The sequence below is a fragment of the Ammospiza nelsoni genome, chromosome 3 (assembly GCF_027579445.1).
Source record: "Ammospiza nelsoni isolate bAmmNel1 chromosome 3, bAmmNel1.pri, whole genome shotgun sequence".
Lineage (NCBI taxonomy): Eukaryota > Metazoa > Chordata > Aves > Passeriformes > Passerellidae > Ammospiza > Ammospiza nelsoni.
Window position 1 is genome coordinate 11,633,746 of NC_080635.1, and position 22,061 is coordinate 11,655,806.

The 22,061-nt window shown below is 38.9% G+C and overlaps 1 protein-coding gene across 19 annotated transcripts in view; it reads left to right on the forward strand.

Annotated features, from left to right (window-relative positions):
• The window catches only part of NRXN1 (neurexin 1), a 682,260-nt gene that overhangs the window by 504,358 nt on the left and 155,841 nt on the right, over positions 1-22,061 (forward strand). The gene's annotated exons all lie outside the window — the stretch shown is intronic.

The following is a 22,061-nucleotide window of genomic DNA, read 5'->3' on the forward strand; positions in this document are numbered from 1 at the left end:
AATTTTTTATCCATGAAGATATCTAAGGGATCACTTTTCAGCTGGAAATTGTAGCTTCCAATATTTTGCATAATTTAATTTAGAGCAAGCTTTATGATATTTAGAATTAAAGCTTATATAAACAAGGTAAAAACTTTACCTTCTTTTGTATTTCACAAAGGATTTTGTCGTAATTAGAAGATGAGGATCAAATCCTTCCTTGTCCAGGATTATTGGCAGAATTCCCACTGCCTTCAGCAGTGCCAGAATTTTATGCTTAGTCCCATAGATGTGTTTACACAGAGCTCTATGTTTGGATATCATGGCTCTTCACAGACACCTTGGTGGTGATGGTGGTGGTGTTTACCTTCATGGGTTGCTGACTTTGGCTGTGTTTATGGAGATGAAACAGAGCATGGGAGAGTGGGAGCAATCCATTCTGCCTTACATCTCATTAGGCACTGATGCTGTTTTCAGCAATATGAGGAGTGTGTTTTGTTGGTTTTCTTTTCCTGGAAAAGCAGGCTTTGTCCCACTTAAGAAACAGGCTCATGTGGATGTCCACTAATCTGTCCTGCTGTAGCTGATTAATAATACTGGACTATATCTTCTGCCTCTGACTTGGGCACCTTCCAAGTGCTCTGCAGTTACGCTTCCATCTCTGGAGTGAGGCAGGATTATTGGCCCCATTGTCTGCTCTGAGCGCACGCCACAAAATCATGTGCAGGCACACACACACTGACTCCACCAAAATCCTACAAGGCCCTTTCCTGAGAGCTCCAGCCCCTCTGAGGGCTGGGATGTGGAGTGGAATCTCGCCGCTCCAGGAGGAGCAGACTGAGCAGGCTGTGAATCCAAGCTGCTCCTGGCTCGGGTACAGCCGTGTAGGATGCATGAATGTCTGAAGTCATTGCTTTGGAAGGTGCTTCTGGATACAGCTCTAAGTTATGCAGCGTTGTAAAACATATCAAACTCCTTCTGTCAGTTTATCAGCATGTATGCGTTATCAGGTGTGCTGCTGGATTCACTCCAATGAGCAGCACATGGCTGCTGGGCTCAGCATATGACTGCAGTGCCTTCTTTCCCTATGGCCTCAGAGCTGTGCCCTTTATGCCTCTTCAGAGATCTGCACAACCCTGATAATGATCTTCAGAGCCTCAGTTTGTCTGTAGATGGTATGTGCTTTGTCTGTCTTGTACAGGGACTTGCTGTGGCTGTTTTCATCCCATTATTTGCGATGTGGAAGTATCCAAATGGTGAGTGTGAATGGTACATGAAATCTCTGATAGAAATCTGTGTGGCTCTCTGTGTAGAGAGACCACGCAGAATTATCTGGCAGACAGGTGTTATGTGTTGGCCTTCCTTTTAGACTGAAGACACTGACATTTGGGTGCTAATTTGGTTTTTTATCCAAATAAAAATATATAAATATAAACACATATTTTTATAAATAAAAATGGTCAAAATGGATATATAAATAATATATAAATATAAAAAATGGTCAAAATGGATATATATTCATTTATCCATTTTGACCATTTATAGAAAATGGTCAAAACCATGGTTACATTTGTCCTTGCTTGGGGATCTGATACAGTGCTCCTGCTGCCTGCCCTTTTCTGTGTTTTCATGGTCTCTGGTAGCTGGACGCAGTTGGGACCTGTCAGCCAGGTGAGCAGCTGGAAGATATGGCAGCTGACTCTGTGTGCTCACTCTTCCAGGACTTATCCATTGTGCATGTCACACTCACATCTCCTCCAATCTTTATCATCTCATCTTTCCACCAGATCCTATATGACAGACTTCTTCCCTATAGTGCTCCCTAAACACAGATGTAAATGCCAGAGGAGATGGGAAAGAAGAGAAAAACATCCTTAATACAAGGAAAAGTAGGCCAGGTATTTTCTGAGTTTTATACCCAGTCTCTAATACCCAGGGAATTCATTCTGTATTCACTGGGTTTTGCTGATTTTGTGCCATCATTTTCACTTGCAGAGAATGATATTTACTAGTTGAAAAAAGTACCAGAGCAGAGTGGTTGACTTAGAACTGTCCTATGTGTGTGACTATAGCCGGTGCAGAGCAACAAAGTCACAAAATGGTTTGGTTTGGAAAAGCCCTTGAAAGATCATATAGTTCCAACTACATCAATCAATCACCTCAGGGTTCTGGGATGCATCTCATCAGGCCCACAGGCTTAAATATATAATAGAGAGTACTATTTGGCATAAATATTTCTTTTTCACTGACTACAAGATTGTATTTACCCTCATAATGGGACAATTAACAGACTAAAATAATATCTGATATGCTGTGAGACATAGCCTTGACCTTCCAGTATTTCTAGACAGCAGAGCTGTCTCGAGTGCTTGATGGAAGTTGACTTATGCTCCAATGAGGAGCTGTGAACTGGAGAAGTCAGCAGGAGACGGTGGATAATCCATTTAAGCCCTTGTCATTTAATAATTATAATAATGAACCAGCTGGTCTGTATGCACACACACTGCCTTCTCTGAGGTGTTACAGAGTACAGCTCTCAGTCCTGCTCTGGATGGGCTGTACTCTACATTATCTGCAGTGCCATAATCCCATGGGATTTTGGCCCCATAGCTGCATCCCCAAGGACCTGAGTAGTGGCCCAGCTCTTCAGAGGGGACTGCAGAACTGGGAGTCACTATTTTTGATCAGTCACAAGTTCAAGATCTGGCCACATATTCACTCACAGAGCAGAAACAGGGGTAATGCACTGAGCTGACTTCTCACTGCTGTAGAACACAGTTAATTTAAAAAAAAAAAAATTGGTCTGCTTTTTTATATTTGATGTTTGTCAACTTGACTTTTATTCCTCTGAACTGGAATCCATCCTAAAATGAAGCTGAGAATTCATGAAAAACAGATATTTAAGGTTGGTCCAAGACAAAATACCCATGAGCCTGCATTGTGATGTCCAGGTTCTGCTGTTGGCAGGATCACAAGAAAGGGAAATATCATTAGAAAATGTGCTGAGCAAACTGGAAAAAGTTGCATTTTTTAGCCCCTTATCAGAATTTTACAGCTTTTCCTATTTTCAGAAGAACTTAATTATCTGTTTCTTATGTAAACATTTCTTTATGAACCCAAGGCACTATCTCAGTATTTCTTTGTTAAGGGATGAGGTCTAGAGTTACCTGGTGACAGATTCATAAAAGGGAATTCTGAGTTAGGAGGGGAAAAACATTATGGTTACTCATATGTTTCTAATTAATTTCCTCACTATCATCTTTATAATGAGAAGCATGAACAAAATATGTGCATATCTTTCTTACCCTTGATTTAGAAAAAAATAAATAAAAGAGAAAAGCTAGTAGAAAGTTTTCAACACATTCAGGCTACAATATAAGAGGTTGAAAAGGACTAGTGTTGTGTTTGCTTAAAAAATATTCTTGTTTGTTTAGACCAAATAGAAAATTTTTGTGAGCTTCTGTGTGGTGTGGAAAGAGCTGGAAGGAGAGTGGAAAGCTAAAATGAGAATTGTAATGTAAAAATATATTTATTTTAATGGATGCTTTTACAAGAAAAGGAAAATTTAAATAAGGACAAGTGATTGGGGGCAGGGGGATCATGATTCATTTTGTGGAGGGAAGGGTTGTAAATAGTAACAAAGTACAGGAAGAAACCTCACTAATTTGATTTCATGGAACCTGTTAGCTTGAAGGAGAAGTGAACTTCATGTGTTGCTCTGGACATCAGTGAATCCTTATCTTTTTTAGGAAAGGAACTGGTTTTAGGATCAACTGTTTCAGTTAACAGCTGTACCTTTTTAAAGACCGTAGTATTTGAAGTATTCTTACTTGTGTGGCCATGCAAAAGATGAGCCACTTACCATAAAAAAGTAAAGTATAGATATAGAGAATCTAAAATTGGAAAGCATACAAAAAGATTTTGGTTGAAGATAATTCTTTGAAAATACCGTAAAAATAAAATTAGTGCCGTATTCCATTAAAAAATATTTATGGGGCATTGCTTTGTATGTGATAATCCAGGGAAATGCCTCTTGATTTACATTGCAATAAATCATTAAGTACTATTTGGGGACTATTTTGGGATGCTCACAGGGAAAAAGGGATGATGCATCTCCTGGTAGAGATGGGGAAGATATCTAAGATATCTATCCTGGCTGAGTAACCTCCCTGTGGTGCAATGTTGGTTGTACCTCCGCAGAAGGAACAGAAAAGCAGCAGTTGGGATCCTCCCTATATGGGATGGGATAATAATGGATAAAGCACCTAAATAGCTGTTGGACACACCCCTTCTGCAAGTGTTGGAGAAGTTCATCAGCTGTAGAATCAAGAGCAGGAGCAGGTTAGACAACTTGCTCCCAGTTAGGAGTGAGCTTCTAGGAGCTCCTCAATGATCTTTTCCTCTCTGTGCCACTGTGGAAAGGGAGAATGACCTCTGGTATTTGGGAAGCAGAGCCCTTGGTGGATGTTTCTGGTGGGGATGCTTTTGTTACAAATCAGCAAACCAAAACCCCAGGGAAAAGTGATCAAGAGGCAACTGCTGCTGAAGTGTTATTTATCTTTTGCAGGAAATGAATTCTACCTGTTACCTTTCACAGCACTTGTTCAGCACTTGGTAACTGCTTGTGCGCTTTCACAAGTCAGAAAATTTAATTTCTATATGTAGTGGGAAGAATAACAATTATAATTTCCATATCCTTGAATTAATGAGGGCTCACAATGCAGATTTTGTGAGCGTGTTGGAAAATGCTAGGCTTACATGCAGCAGACAGATTGCTGTGAGAGTCAGTAACTGTATTTTGAAGCACTGTTTAGAACAAATAACTCTTACTTCTGTATAATCTTTCTTCATATTGACAGGCAAATGTCAAACTGTATGGAAACCTCAGGAAATTTTCAGGGCTGACATCACCTGTTTCAAGTCCTTATAAAGCAATGAGGAAAACAAGCTGATTTTGTTATATGAAATTTCTTCAGGAGGAGGAAGGGAAATTTGTTGTCTTCTGAGCATCTTGATAACTTTATTTGTCAGTAAAGAAAGATGCTGAAGGTTAGAAAATGTGACAGGGATTGATCAAAATGCCTGCTGGAATGCAGAATGTGGAGCATTCCAGGGATATGTTCTGCAACATCGTGAACAAAACATAGGAATCTGTGCAAATTCCTTGAGAACAGGCTCTGAAGGGTGTAAGAACTGAAGTTCTTAATAAATAATCTTGTGTTTGGCTTAACATGGGTGTAGACCGGGCAGAATGAATCATTGGTGTGGTGGCCTGTTCAGGTCTGTATGAGCTCACTGACCACGCTCCTGCAGCCAGGGCTGGGTTCAGTGGTGTGGTTTGGTGCTCCTGAAGAGCTCAGACTGACCTCTGCTCGTGATGGTAGGTGTTCTTCCTGGAGCAGCTGCTTGCTCACACTTTGTCAGGACAGCCCTGATTACTGTCATAGACAGTAATCAGCCATGGAGTCTGGTGATGGTGATGTTTGCGGGAGTCTTAGGATGAGGGAAGAGATGACAATGTTGACTCCATGTTTCAGAAGGCTGGATTTATTATTCTATGATATATAGTATATTGAAACTATACTAAAAGAATAGAAGACAGGATTTCATCAGAAGGCTAGCTAAGAATAGGAAAGGAATGATAACAAAGGCTTGTGACTGACTGAGACACTCCAGACAGCTGGGCTGCGATTGGCCATTAATTAGAAACAACCACATGACACCAATCACAGATGCACCTGTTGCATTCCACAGCAGCAGATAATCAATGTTTACATTTTGTTCCTGAGGCCTCTCAGCTTCTCAGGAGAAAAAATTCCCAAGGAAAGGATTTTTCATAAAACGTATCTGTGACAGTCTGGTGTTGGGCAAGGTCTGGGTGCCCAACAAACTTAAACTTTCTTATGATGAGTGGGAGATGATTCCAGGTGGTGCTGAGCTTGGGACTGAGCAGGAGCCTAGACATAGACCTGCTGCCTGCTGTGAGGGCACTGATCAGCAATTCCCAGTAGCAGTTAGTTGGTAACACCAAGTTCCCACTGGCATTGCAAGAAAAATGATTCCATTTCTAGCTTATTTATAAAATAACAGCATATCATAAACCTCCCCTGTCACACTCTGAGTTCTAATAACAGATCTCAGTGACAGACTGCTTTTTCATTAGTTTGAAACTCACCAGTCCTCAAATTGATATCTCAACTGATTTAGGAAACGGCAATTTGCTGTTTGCCATGCCTTAGTCGAGGAAAAGGGCTGTTGGACATGGAGAGATTCAGCACATAAATATAGGGTTCTAATACCAAGTGTATTCCATCCTGGACTGTCCTGCCTGGGCTCCAGCCGTGGCTCCAGAAGGTTGCAGATGTCCCTGGATCCAATGTCAAACCTGCCAGACCCAGGCAGATGTCTCAAATGCCTAGTCTGGCTCAAAGGCATGTGTTTAAAGCTAGTGGGTCATTATTCAAGTAATAATATGTTCAACATTGCAATGCAAACCAAAAATATTAGTATACAGATAGTTTCTCCTGTTTCACTCTGTTGCAATGAAAGAACAAGAAATTTATGCAAGGATTTCAATCACTTTTTTTAGAAACCTATTCTTATTTTAATTAAATGGATAATCTCCTATTAACTCCTAGCAAGAAAAAACAGGATTTATCTGTAGTTTATTAATGAGAAATAGCTTGCCTTATTTTTCTAGTTTGATGGAAAAATTTGGAGACTTGCACAGACCTTCTTGATGAAATCAAAACTGGAATAACAATTGAGTGAACATTTGCCCAAGACATTGTTGCAATTTCCAACCAGTGGGAGCCAAGTGAAATAATTTTGATGTAAGGAGTTGTTCATTGGCATTCTGTTGCAAGCAGCCTGCATTGTTGTTAATATCCATATACTTTGTATTGCATTGGTCTGCATTAATTTTCATCATTTTTGCACTTGTGGATAGTGCTTAAGACTAATTTATAGATTATGTGGTGCCATATTGACTGAAATAGACTGTATTTTAATGCTATTATGAACATTCTCTAGTAAAATAATTTAATTACATTGGAATTTAATGCTATTACAGTGGATAATTGACTGCAGATCAAAACCATAATATACAAGACCTACCTGGAATGTGCACCAAATCAATTGGCTCAGCATTGAAGCTGTTCACTGTGCCTCTCTAAAAGGTTGCAGCCCAAGGAGTCTCATTCTGGTCTCTGCTCATCCAGCAATCAGATGACTTTAAAAGCATAGCCCACCTATATTTTAATCTCAGCTCTGTTTGTCACATCTTTTGTGTGACCTAAAAGGAAACAGGCTTCAGTCTCAGAGGTGAAGAGACTCTGTTGTTATTGTACAGAAAAAGCATGCAAATTTTTTTTTGCCAGCAATTGGGAAGGAATGAGTTTTTATCCCATCAAATTCAGTGGGAAATCTAGCTCTAAGAGCCAGAGCTTCCTCCAGGGGCTTTCATGCCAACAGAAAGGCATCCAGATCTCTGGAGTCCTTGTTATGGTTTGCTGTTCCAGCATCAGTTTCTTGTTCAAAAGAATTTTTTTTGTTCTATTTTTAGTTTCCCTTGCGTTATACCAAAACAAGTAGTCATAGAGGCTGTGAGATGAATTTTCACTAAGAAAACAAGTTGAGTTTGAACAGATTCTATCTGGTAACTTAAAAATAAAGAGCAAGCCATTTTCTAACCCAACCAAAGTGGAGGTGTTGGTGTAACCTTGGTTCTGTCTCTTTTGACCTCAGGATAATAGAAGTAAAAATAACTTAATCAGAGCATGAGAGGAACAGCTTATTATGCTGCAAAAAAGAACACCAGATTAATCTTGGCTAGTGATTGATAAATTCCTCCTGCTGGTTTTCTTGTCAGTCTTACATATATGAGGGGATACTTGTGCTTGACCTCTTCTGTGTCCCTGATAAAGTGTGATGAGGTTTTCTTTTTTCTCCTGATGGTAAGATTCTACAAGATCATGTACCTTTTCTGATAAGGGGATATTCATATCATCTCAGCTGGTGAATACCAATGGCTATAGGTTTGGTATCTTGAGTTCCCAAATCAAAAATCATGCCCTGAGATACATTAAGCGCTGCTCTTATTTTCCTGATTTTGGGCATTTGTGTGCACCCTGCAGAAAACACCTTTGGATCTACAAACCTTTTGTTACAGACCCTCTTCCCCCAAGGCACAGCTCAGTTGAAATGAGGCCTGGGCTGGTTCTGCCCAGCTTTTCTCTGATCAGGTCATTCTGGCAGCCTTGACAAAACAAGGCAGCACAGAAAACCATTGAGCCATTGACAGCTCCACACCCTTGTAAAGAAGTGAGGGGTGAAAACCAGAGTGATGAGCTCCTCATGGGCCCTGGGAATGAAGAAAGCCAAAGAGCTGGCAGTTTGTGCCAATCCCCCAGACTGGGGGACAATACATAGCTGAGATACAGCTTGTAGTACATGCACATCTTGCAGAGGGCTGAGCCCAAGGTGAAACCACAGCATGTCAAGTCCAGGCCACCAGCCTGGACTTGAAGACATTGAGCACCTGGAATTTTATCTTCTTTGTCTTCTTTTATGACAGTGTGGTGCAAGTATTGTATAAATGGTGTACAAGCCTATAAAAGTGTGCAAGTCTAGTATAGTGAAAACCTTAGGGCTGACATCTGTAAATGAGCAGGGTTAGATTGCATTCCTTTTTCATTTTTCCTCTGATTATTTTTCATGGTTAGCCATTGATTCTGCTGTAATTTCTTCACTGAAGTCTGCTGTCTTTGTGTGAAGAACAGTTTTGGTAGGTCACTTAAAATTTTTAATTTCTATATTCAGTTTTTTGCTCAGAGGGTTTTTAAGGCCGAAAAGATTGCTCTCCCAATTTGATCTTTCCTGAAATATGCTTTGGATATAAAATTAATGATTTTGTTTTAACTAAAAAAAAAAAAATTATTTTTTTTATTAGTATGAAGGGTTTATTTTTATGAATTCTGCTAACGAAAGTTTTATAAGTTGGCCTTTGCCTCTCTGCTAATAGTTCTCTTATGAAGGAATGTGGTTAGAATCTCATTACTTTTTAAACAACAAAAAAAGATCACCTTATTTTTCAATAATGATAATTTTAACTTGGAAGAAAATTCTCATGAGAGGACCTTCCATAGTGTAAAAAATTGTTCCCATTCCTGTGTCCCAAACCAAGTGGTGCAAGTACTTTGGTCAGATTCCCCCTGTAGGGGAGCTCCTTCCTACAAATAACTTGTTGAATTCTCTGAACCTTCAAAAAGCCTGGCTCAGTGCATATTGGATAGAAATGCAATCACTAAGAGTTACATGAAGCTTAAAGCATCTAGAATTCCATGGAAGTACTGGTTCAGAAATCACTACCAAGTCTGACCTGGATACATCACTCTTGCTAGCTTGAAAGTACGTTGTAGAATCAGAATTCAAGAGGTTCTTGCTCAAAACATTTGCATTTTGGTGAGAATTTTCCTGACAGAGCAAATAATTGACTGATGAGGACTCACTCTTTTGACTGTATCCATTGTTACAATAACCCCACCAAACTTGCTGGAAGTCTGAAAGGCAGCAAGATGTTAATTAATAATTACTAGGTACAGAAGGGAAATTTATAAGAGTTTTAAATGTTTTATGAGTGGATCAATAATTAATTCATTTTCTGTGAGGTGATACAGTGCTAATTGCTTAGGAATAATAGAAATAAATGCAGGCCACAAAAAAGAGTGGGAAAACCCCTACATTTTGTATGATTAAAAAAGGGTTCATGGCTTTAGTTAAAAAATGAGATGTGCAATACTCTCTGATTTTATTATTTATTCAGTTTTCTTTTCTGTATTGCACCCAAATAAACAATAGTAAGGACTCTTTCTGCACTGGAAGTTATACTTTGAAGGCAGCAAATCTTCCCAGATTATTATCCCACTAAAATTAGCTCATCCCTGTAAAACTGGGTACCAAAATACTTGGGAGGAGGCATTGTCTGCTTTCCTCCCTCCCTCATTAAGAGCTTTTCTCCTGCAGACACAGACTTTCCTGAAGTGACTGGGAGGTCCTGGTTGGACTCAGCAAGTGTCAGGAGTATCAGAAAGTTTGTAAGGACTGAGTGGGTGCTTTTTCATCTTGCTGTATGTAGAGGACTTAATGGGATAAAAGAGGTACTGCTTTGCTAATAGCTTGTCCATTTTGACAGTGCCACATGAACAGCAAAACTCTGCTGAGAAACCTTTTCTTTTGACCCCTAAGCTAAAATTTCTCCTTCGGCAGAGAAAAGAAATTAACTAAAAAAAAAAGAAATCAAGAGAAAAAAAAAAAAAGACAGCAACCCTTCATCCCTAGATGCAACATTTTACTTCTCCCTGATCAGCATTGGCAGCTGTTCATTTGCTGCCTGAGTGAATTCAGAAGAAGTCATTTACCTTACAAGTGATGAATGCTGTATGGCACTTGCTTGTCTCTGTCTTACCAGCATTTACTCTCAGCCTGACAAAAGCCTCCTATTTATTTCTGGATCTGCTAGTAATATCTCATTGAACTAATTATTTATCATGTTTCTGAATGGTGTGAGAAAGGCAATCCTCTGATAGAGACAGCAGCTCTGTGCCACATTCAGATGAATTCATGAGGGAAAGAATAACCCAAGCAATGATGTCGGTGTTACCAGAAAAAACAGGGTTTCACATTTGAGCAGCAAGTATTATTAGGCAGCAAGTTGTCTGCTCTGAAACAGATTAACTTTTATTGCACTGCAATTTATTCACTTACCATCCTATTTTCACTTTGAATGTACTCCTCCATCCACAAGAAGACTTTATTTTTTTTTTTTCTGATATTTTTCCTCTCGTGCTTGACACATTGGAGTTAAACACAGTGACTTGGAGAGAGAGAAATGAGCATTACTGTTTATTGAAAATTTAAGGAGACTACTGCGGTATTTTCTTGCTTGTTGTCTTTTTAAATTCAAATTTGCAAGACTGAATTGAACTATTTCAACATAATTTCATTTTGATTGCCATTTTCTGGAGTGCACATTAGATTTTGCACTGTGGCTGTGAATGTTAGTTACAAAGTAGTAATGGGCAGCCTCTCCAATAAATGTGCTACACATAAAAGGATTAAAAATGTGCGTGTTCAGTTTTGCACTTGCTAGTACTCAGCTAATCTGTAATGCTTTAGAAGACAATAGATGCAAACACTGACTGATGGATACAGGCAGTGCTCTGAAGCCAGGACTCTGAAGCCACAACTGCAAGAGGGAAAGTCGTGGTATCAACCACACAGAAGAGTAATAAAAGTGTAAAATATCCTGGGTAAATGTAGTTGCCTTCATTGTATTTGTAGAAGTTTGGTCCCCTAGTATCTAAATCTGAAGGATTTTAGGCAATGGAATCAGCTACTTGTCAAGAAGATGGGAGAAGGCATTACACAGTCGCTATATGAGGAGCAATTTTTAGTATAAATGGTCAGAGCTTCACCAGTGACAGTAGATGCACATAAAATGTATTTCAGCTGGGAGTGTGTCTCTTTGTTTTTTCCCCCCTGTCAAATGGAAAGGGTTTTATTCCGAAAGAATGCATAATGTAGTATTTGAGTGCACTGCTTTGTACCTTCTGCAGGAAATTTAGGTTAAAAGCTGAGTTTTAGAGAAGCTGGAAGCCCAAATTTTTGATTGCTTTGAACCACAAATCAAATGTGTATAAGTGTTTGAACCAACAAGGATATAATAAAGGATATGACTTTGTTATACTTCAAAATAGATTTCTCTTTGAAAGATGACGAGCTCATCTGATGAAGGAATTTAATAAAATGGTTCTTACTAGGTGTTGCTCACTTGGTTTTGAAACATTTGCTCCAGGGAAGTCATGTCCTGTTAACAAAGTTTGCTGCTTTCAGAATTACTTTTCTGGCTCCTGTAAGAAATCATTAACCTCCAAAAGGAGCTATTCCAACTGTAGTTTCCATCAATATGTGTGTTGCACCAGCAGAACAATGCACTTGCAGGCTTGCAGACTTTTGGATGATTAGCGGTAGCATAGTTTTGGGGAGACCAAACAAGAGACTTCCTGATGTTCCTTCCATGCACAGAAGATTTGGCTTAGAGAAATTGCATTACCTTTTTTTTTTTTTCCTCTGGAATTTCAGTTTATTAACCTTTCTTTGTGGGAAAAGCTAGCATTCATAGGCTAAAAAGAAAATCTCTCATTTAGGGGTGAATAACAGAAGAGCCAGAGTGAGCATGATGGCCAGGGTTCAAAAGCAACATTAGTTAGGAAGATGAGGCTCATGTATTACAGATTTTTGTGACGTGTGACCCCATTAATGAGGTTAAAAATTAGGATTTCAGTTACTTTTTCAGGATATTTTAACCCTTTGGGAAACTCTGTTAGATGCTAGAAGTGGGCAAAGTGATGCGTTTTGAGGACGTGGGCGTTTGCAGGAGATGCAGACAAGCAAAAGCTGTGCTATTGATCTTTCTCTTATTATCTGTCTGATTATTCCCAAAGTAAGAAACAAGCATTCTCAGGAGTACTCCCATGCTTTCAATGGTGCTTTCTTAGATATTTAAGTCTAGACTTCATGGGAAGATTGTGGGGTTGGATGGGGGAACAGCTTTCAGATTGAAATAGTCAGCAGACTTAAATATGTCTGGGTGTAAGTCAGCACTTTCTGGGGAATGCAGGTCATCTGAACTCAATGCAGATGGGGAACAGTCTTGTTTTATGTCCTGAGTATTTGATTTTCTATTTGGATTTTCTTTTGTGTCTCAGCTCTTTCTAGGCTTTTTTCTTCTTGTTGCTTCTGTTGTTCAGTTCTTTCAGCACATTGCATGCAGGGCACTGGTAGACTAGTCCCATATTCAAGTCACCCAAAGGTTATAACTTCAGAGTATGCCTGAAAAGCTCATTATTCCCATTATACATTCCACTGTCTTTAATTGTGCTTACATCTTAGCTCCAAAGTAATTTGGATTTCTCATAAATTTCTCTTTAGTTTAAAGTACTTGAGTTTAGACTGTTGGGTGTATTCCATCATCTTTTAGAGCTCAATCATTGAAAGAAATGTATTTGACAATATTGATCACTGAAATTACTTCCCTGTAAGTAATCTTTTTTTCTAAAAGGCAGTCATTAATTATGCCTTTTTTCTCTCTAAGGTGGTTATTAATTCAGAACTCATTATCTTTTTCTCCTTTTTCTCTGAATAATCTCACATGAAAGGTCTTGACCAACATGAAATAAATTTTAAAATAATCAATTCTGAACGTAGCTACAGTCTCCCACTTGTTTACCATTTCAGAACGCTGTGAAAGAACGGATTGCAAACTGTAAACCTTCTTTACAAAGCCATTCCTCTGGTTTATTCAGCCTGTACTTATCACATGTGATTCCAGCTTTACCCCATGCTTTAGGACTGATCATGCAGGTTGGTGGCTGGGGCTGCCTTGCAGATATTTTTTGGCTGTGCTGGTGTGTGGCCAGTCCTGGTGCCAAAGACAGCTCTGTTCCTTGGCTTGGGAAGTGTTTGAACCCTGAGCCGCTCGGTGGTGCAGTGAGAATTAACTTTATTTTTGTTTTGGAAGATGGATCATGTGGGAATTGCTTGCCTTACTCCTTAGGATTAACAGCTTTTTTCCTTGGCTCTGCTCCTTTTCCTTTATAGTCTTCAGGCACTCAGCAAACTGTCTGGCCCTGGGCATTTAATTTCTCAAGCTGTTGTGTAGATTTGTGTCTCTGGCACGATGCTGTAATTTCCTTCTAAGTTTGGACCCTCCTGTTATAAATAAAGTCATCCAAATTGTTCAACTCTTTATCATCTTGATGCCTTTCATTTCTGCCTTTATCCTTTAATAACCAGTCTACAAAGGACTGATTTTCCTCCAGGCGTTTCTTCTCTCGGCTGACAAAGACCCAGACCTGCAGTCCATGCACCAGCCTTGATGCTAAACAAACCCTTGTTTCCTTTAATAAAATGATGAGACATTATTAATGAAATGAAAAAAGAAATAAAGGAAGTGCTAGGATCTCACTGCTTAGGCAGGGACGGGATCCTGGTGGGGTTTGTCTGCTGTGAACTTTAGTCTATGTTATTATCTAAAGCTCCTTTAAACAACATACATCCAAGTTACCAATTAATTGGTTGAGAAATCCAACCCTTCTCACCCTGTCATGCACCAGTTGACATTTTGTCATCATATCATTGAGTTATGCATAAATTTCCCTTGCCATATTTCAGTGCCATGCCAGACCTCCTGGCACAGTTTTTGGCTAAATGGTAATAAGGAGCTGGAGTCTGGTTATGAATGGGAAATATGGTTATTTCTCCTGCTACTCAAGACATCTGATCCTTGCTGCATGGTAACTCTAAATGCTCAAATCTGGTGACATCATCCCAGTATGAGCACTTAAGCCTTTCAGAAATCCTATGAAAGCAGTTTCTGGTTTTTCTCTTCTGTTACAAGTAATTTTTACCACACCAAACCCTGCACCAGAATTCACCAATGCCCATTGACCCTTTTATATTCTTTTGTATATGGGAAGATGGGGTCAAACTCATCTTAGGTATCTTAGGGTCTTTGTGTGCATGCTCTTCAATGATTAATCCTTTAACATTCCTGGGACATGTTCTGGCTGGCTCAGTCACAGGAGCACAATTGGAAATGCTGGAAGAGGCTCTGACACCCAAAACCAGGCAAGATTTCCATGCCCAGAGAAAGATCAAAGGAGGAAATAATTTCTACCTCTTTCTCCTTTTCTGGAGACCTCTGGACTGAAGAGATAGCAGGAACACCCTTGATTTGCTGTTCTTTAAAACAGGACAGCAGGAAGTTTGTGAAGTGTCTTAGCCTCACCACAAGTAGAAGATCTACAAGAACTCTTAGGAGTTGCTGTAATGCATATTGATCTAATGAAAATGCTTTTCCTAAGTGCCAGGTGTCACATTATCCTTCCCTACTTGCCCAGCATTATTTCCAGCCTATACCTTTTGTCTGTCCTTTGTTTTCGTTCCTGCTATCTTTAAGAAACATCCATTTGTAATCAATTCTGTAATTACTGGATGTGATTTTGATTTTTAAAGGATGGATAGCCTTAGTAATTCCTCTGCCTTGCTTTGATCTCTCTTGTAGTTTTAGTTGTGAGATTAATAAGCAGAAGCTTCCATTGCTGGATACTTTTTAGCTATTTATGGCTGCTATAGTTGTATTTTCTCAGCTTTGCTCCTTTTAACCAACCTCTTGAAAGCCTTAAATGCTTAAAATTTAGCCATTTGATATTCATCACAGCTGCTGGTCCCTGATGATTGTTGTCTATTAGTTCTTCATGCACAATTGCACACTCATAGCTACTGCAATGCAATGCTTCTTTCACATTATCTTGTAAAGACAATGTTACCTTTCTGCATATTGCACAAGATGTAATTTAGAAGAGCTTTCTTGCTTTTATGCCGCAGAATTCCCATACAGAGTCAGTATTTAAGTTGCCTTTCATATGTTCTTTAAGTAGCCAGTTCTGGGAAAGATGACATAAGAGAGGTTTCATAAGGTTTATTTATGCAAAGCTGATCTGTCAGCAGTATGTGCATAAGGTTTCCTGGAAAAGTTGCAGTTTGCCAAGTCAGATCTATGTTTCCAGTAAGGTAAGGAATGAAGTCTCTTCAAACTGTCACTGAATGACAGGCTTTGCCTACCGTAGGCTGTGTGATGAACAGAGGGGAGTTATTTTGGGCTGTGATTTTGAACATTGGCATGGTTGTGTACAAGAAGCTTCATAAGACTAGCAGGAGTATTCCTTTCCCATCTGGTACATTCGTGTTTTCGTGGTAATAAATAAAAGTGTGCTTTCAGAATGGGAAACCATTTGAATTAAACCATGTCTAAATATTTTATAGACATGAAAATATAGTTTTCAGACCTGGAATGAAAATTGCATCACAAAATACTTGTATATACAAGATATTGGTTTTGTTTAACTTGGGTCATGAACTTAGGTCTGACCAATTGTTACTCTCTAAATCATCGAAAGCTGAATTTTCTTTTTTTAAAAATCAATTCTTAAAATTTTGTCTTATACTCAGAAGAGGTTCCTATATTAACTATTTAAATAATTGTAACATTTACATTCAAGTAATTGGTAGCTTTGTCTTGTTACAAGTTATGCAAAGAGTATCTGAAAGCAACAGGAAAAAAATGAGGTTCTGAATTTTCTAGTAAGGAAAACCTGTCTAGCTATTCATTATCAATTGAGGCCTGTAAAGCAAATAATGTCTAGCAAGGATTTGATTTGCTCCATGCAAGGTAGCTGCTCTGCATTGCCCTGCTCCACCCTGGGCTTAGAAACGCAGCCCTGTCCTAATCAAATCTCTGTACTGGTTCTGTTCTCCAGTTGGGCAATTGCAGACAAGCACCAAGGCAAAGGGCTTTGAAGCTGAGGATGTCTGTTTAATTAGCCCAAGATTCATTGCTTTCCCTCTTCTTAATTAAGCTAAGGTAATCATGAAATCTGTTTGACAACTGTACTCTCAAATGTTGCTCATCTATTTGAAAAATGGGCAGGTAGAGGATAATTAGTTTCAGTCCTTTTGCTAATTTTCCAAAATGAAAGAAGAAAGATAGGAGTAATTTAGGAAGATGTTTTAGAGTCTCTTTTCTACAAAAATTTGGGTAGTAATAGCAAAATTGAACAGAACAGAATCTGCAGGCTTCAACCGACCTCACAGCCGAAGACAAAATCCCCACAACTTAACAAGACATCTAAATTTCCCAGTTTTGCTGTCCTTGAGGCATCAGAATGTTTTCACAGGCTGAGGACTTCAGCTTCCTTCCCCAGGGTGTTAGCAAAGAGCCATTGAATGAGTTCTGTACATGAGCAAACACACAGTTTTCCAATATTTGATTTCTTTTGCTGGTGTGAGGATGTTGCCTTAACATGATTATTATATGTGAATAAATGTCACTGTGTGGTGTTAAATATTTAGATAAATGACTGAAGGAATGTCAAGGAGACAAATCAAACTATTTCCTTTCAAAGTGCTTTTGGTACACTGATATTAAAATCTAGCTTGTGACTCATTAATGAGGAGAAAACTCCCATGGGATTGTACCAATACTCAGGCACTCTGCAATATTCTTCATAATGCAAGATGGTTCTAGATCATGGACCATGAAACTATGAACATGCAAAGCATGCACTGAGATTTGTTTTCATATTTAAGTGCATCCTTTTGCCAGAGTAAAGTAGTATTGAACTGCAATTGACAATAAAATCCATGAAAATTCTTACCCTGATCACTAAATATATAAATTCCTTATGGAAGGCCCTATGAAGGCGGAGTAGGGACTAAAGGTAGTAGGTGGGGAATAACCAGGATAACTCCAAGATATTGTGACCTTTAGTATTTAAAAGAGTAGCAGCAATGTTGTAAACTGTTAGAGGTACCCAGGATTAGAAAACTTCAAATGTGTGAATACATCCATTTGGATTTTGCAGTCTTGTCCATAGCGTGAGCATTAGACTTGTGCAAGATTAGTGGTCAGAATGTTTCTTATTGTGATTCATTTATAAAAGATAATAAATATTACATCAGCTGCCAGAGTCCTGCTTGTTTCATGTCTGATCTTGTCAAATACATGTTTTATTAAGAAACGGATTTTGAGAAAAATGACCTTGTTCCCTTTTAGCTCTGCTGCACTGGCTGCTCAGTATTTACATACCGTGGTGAGAGAAAACAATGAGTTAGCTCTGAGACACAGTGACACAGTTCCTTCAGTTTTGCTCCAACATTTTTCCAGGTCTGGGTTTCTACTTTCTCCATGCTGGGAATCAGAGTGCATTCCTGCCCCCTTTGTACAGGCTGGCAGGAGCATCCGCTAAGGACTGCTCTCCACTTTGTGCTGTTAGCAGTGATGAATATGTGCTGGTTTGTTGCTGGTGTTGATCATGATTGGACCCCAGGGAAACAGATCTTTGTCTGAATCTCTTCTGAAGACAGAATTACTGATAGATATTTATTACAATGGGAAAAATATCTGCCTAACATGACTTATTTGGAGCAAATGCTTTGGAGTACTTGCTTGTAATGTCCAAATCTATCTAGCCAGGCTATGTGCTTTTGTGCTTCTAGTCTTTCCAACTTCAGCTCCTATGCCATATTTTTCAATACATCAGCCACCCTGAAATATCCAAAAATAAAAATAAATATAAGTCGTCTGATGGGTCACTTCCAGTATTTCAAAGATTCTCTTCTGTCTTGATCTTGGGTATCAGATATCACTAACTCTCTTTGAAAGATTGTACTTTTTTGCTTCCACTTGCTTTTCAAAAACATCCAAGTGACCCTGGAATCCTGCTGGGGAAAAATGGCATTTTCCCAGCAAGCTGCAGTGTTCCTAGGGGACCCACACAGGATACATGCTCTTTCATCTCACTCTTAAGAAATTTAGACCTATAATTTATAGAGCTAGTTTGAAGCTTTGTTTTCCCTTTCATTCCCTTTTCTTTTCTCACAATATATTTCTCATTCTGAGAGAAGAGAACATTGTCTCGAGTAGTCCTGCTTCAGCAGAGCAAGCCTGTCTTTTCAAGGACACATCATTAATTCCTGGTGTGTCCTGTTAAATTTTGCATGCCTATATCATTGAACTCTCCAACAGAGATGTTTTGGAATCTTTTTCCCCACTACCTCTGTAGCTAGCCCTCAAGAATATTTTTTTTTTCCATTTTATTCTTGTGTTGTTGCTGGGTTGTAGTTATTTTTTGTTGTGGTGGTGGTGGTTTTCTTTCCTCTTCCTGCTGTTTTTTATTTTAATCATTCTTGTGTCTCTGGAGAATCTCAGCTCCCATTCCTCCCCAGGGTCAGCTACCTAGAAACCTTCAGCAAACTTTGGATTTCTCAAGCAGATTATTTCCTTTACATGCTTGGTATTTCACAGCCATAAGTCATAACCTTGGGAATGATTTCCCAGAAAAAGGTGGTTGTTGTTGTTTATGATGAGGAAAGCACATGGCTTTTCAAACCAGGCAGTTGTGAGGAGGAGGAGTTAACCAGGTCAGTGTCTTGAACCATGAAGTCATGCTGTGGAGGGCTCTGATGTCATCCTTTTTAGTAATTACCTCATAGCTTTTGGAAAGTAGCATGCACAATGCATTAATCAGAGATTGAAGCAGCTCTTCCTGGAAAGTATTGGGCCATCCTCCTCTCATTCTGTTTTATTCTTTCTTCTTCATGCGCTGAGTTAGGAGAGAAAGAACTTGTTTAAATGTTTGATATGTGCTTTGTTCACTGTTGTATTACTGAAATAAGTGATTCATGCTTTTTGGTGTTTGAATTTCCAAGGAGTCTGAGCACCTATGGTTCTTACTGCCTTCAGTTTTGCAGTTGGGAGCATTAAACTTTAACCATCCAATTTTTTAGGTCTTATGTATTTCTCCTCATTGTCTAAAAGTTATGTCATGTTCAGAGATGTTTAGATTTCACTTTAATCTCCTGCACAAAGGGGAATTTAATCTGGCAAGACATGGAAGAAAAACTAAGTTTTGTGTTGCTTTGCTCTAAGTAATCTGAACATGTGCTCAATGCACCTTTTCTCATTTCTGCAAGAGGTCATTGTTGGAAGTGTTTGCTCATTTTCTGATGCTAACTCCATCTTGCCCTGGATCTTGGAGATTGCTTTTTCTACTAAGCCCTAGCTCATCTAGGTGTGTGCATTTATGTGAATCTCAGCTGTTGTTTAAAGGTGGGTGTCAGTGAATCCCTGTGTTGGAAGCAAATTTGGGAACACGTGCCCTGCTGCCCAGAAAACTGCAAAAAAATATACAAGTACATTTTTGATCCAGTCTTGAACTTGGGGTGAGTGGTTCATGATTTCTCAATGACTGAGTTAGAATCTGTCTTATAGACAAAGCCTAAAGAGAAAGGAGTTTTTCTTGCTGAATTTCTAGTGCACAAAGTAACACAAAATTGACAGAGTCCAAAAAATTCTTTGCTTACTGGTATGACTTTTATAACCAACAACTGAAAGAGGATGTATGAATAAGGGCTAATGGCTGTGGCATGAGAAACACTAGAAAGGATGGAGGAGAAAGAAATGGTTCACCCAAACTTTATCTTCCCCCTGGTTCCATATACAGACTAAAATAAAATTCACTTCTTGGGCTGTATTGGAGCTGGAACCACTGGAAACCTGATTCCAGTGAAGTGCAATTGTGCTTTAATTCCTTCAATCAGAATGCTAAGATGCACATTTATAAGACAACTTGAAGCTGTGGAGCTGCATTCTGAATTGGTTGTACATTCTGAATTGGATGCCAGAACTATATGGCTTAAGTCTAAATTGGTGTTTATTTTTGATCTAAATTGGTGTTTATTTTGCACACTGGCAGAGTTTTACTGCCTTTGCTGTTCTTCTCTCCATGTTTTTTTGGACCTTGATAGTTCATAGCTAAATTTTAAAAATAATGATATTATAGCTACAATGGTTGCTTATCCAGTGTGTAAATGGGCTAAATTACTTAAGATGTTGTTCTGAGACTCTTTTATTAGCCACAATAAAATCCAAGTCCTCATTACTGTTCCTGTAGAATATGCAGTTACTTCAAAGAAAATGCCGGATTTTATTCTGATCTGAGTAGCTGCATACTCAGATCAGAAATGGCTCTAGATCTTCCATTTCTTGGGGGAAAATTCACCTTAAGATTTTACATGCTCCATGAGTGTTAATTGTTCTTTTTCCATTACATTGGTAAAATATTTTCTCAAGTGTATTATGCTAATTTTCTTTGGGTTGAAGTGAGCCATATTTATTCTAGTGGTGCAAGGTCCTAAAATTTGCCTTGTGTATTTTATGTATTTGAAACACTGCCCTTCCTCTCTTGGATCACATCAAACTCAGGTCATTGATGCTGGGAGAACTCCTAAGATGTCTTTTCCCAAGTTTCCCCTGCACCATCCTGAAAATATATTTGAAAATTTTATTTTCCCCTCCCTTCTTGCTGTGGTGTTTCTTTCAGACATCTTTTCTCTTGACTGTTCATGGTAAAGCTCCTACCCTTCTTTGTATAAAGGCCTCTGGTAAAGTCTAATTCCTGAAATTTTCATTTTCTTTAATATTTATCTTTTTTTCCTTTTTCTCCCTTTAAATATAATGCCCAGGTCTACTGCTCAAGGGATGTTTTGCCTAGGCTGGTATAGCAAAACATCTGTGCTTCTTTTTTTATTGCAAATTCTCTCGGCAGCATAAACAGCTAGGCACTTAAAGATAATGAAATGAAGGCTCAGAGTCTGCAGTTAATGACAAAGTTGCAGAATTTGCATTTTTTTCGTCTGCCTGCTTTTCCCAACATCCTAGATTTTTGTTTCAAGTCCCAGTTTGGATGACTTCTGGCCTCGTGTAAAATATTCATTAACTGGAGTCACAAAGGTTCGGTTAAATACCACAGAGGTCTTCTGCAACTTAGTGATTTTTTTTTTTTAATTTTTTTTTTTTTTTTTTTTTTTTTTTTTTTTAGTTCTACCACTGCCAACTCTACAAAAAATCCAAGCAGAATGTTTTATTATTTTGCAGAAAGGGGGGGCTAAAGCTCCTGTTGCATTTTCTGCAGGGTAGGCATTGCTGCAGCAGTGGCGCTCTGGTTGTGCAGTCACAGTCATGCTCTGAGACCCCAGACATCCTGATGTAGCTCCCAGAGATGCTGCAGAGACAGACCAAAGGGGTTGTTATGGATCAGGACAGCAGAATGAAGGATTCATATCGGGTTCTCAGTGACTTCTCTCCTCCCAGGCTGTAAATACCTTGTTTGCCCTGATTTTCTGTTGGCAGAGAGCAGGCACAGCTGGGGGAAGGGGATGCTATGCCTGGGGAAAGCCTGCTCCTTACACACCAAACCATCCTAAATTATAATTATCAAACTGGGCTCACAACAGGTATTTTTCAGTCTAAATCCTCAGATTGTTTTGTATTGTTTTAAGCTACAAAATTGCCCAGCATTAATAATGATTAGCATGGTATTTAACTAGAGAGAGCATTAAATTAACTTTTCTTCCATAAACACATGCTGTATCTAACATGAAAGGCGCCTTTGCCTAGACCT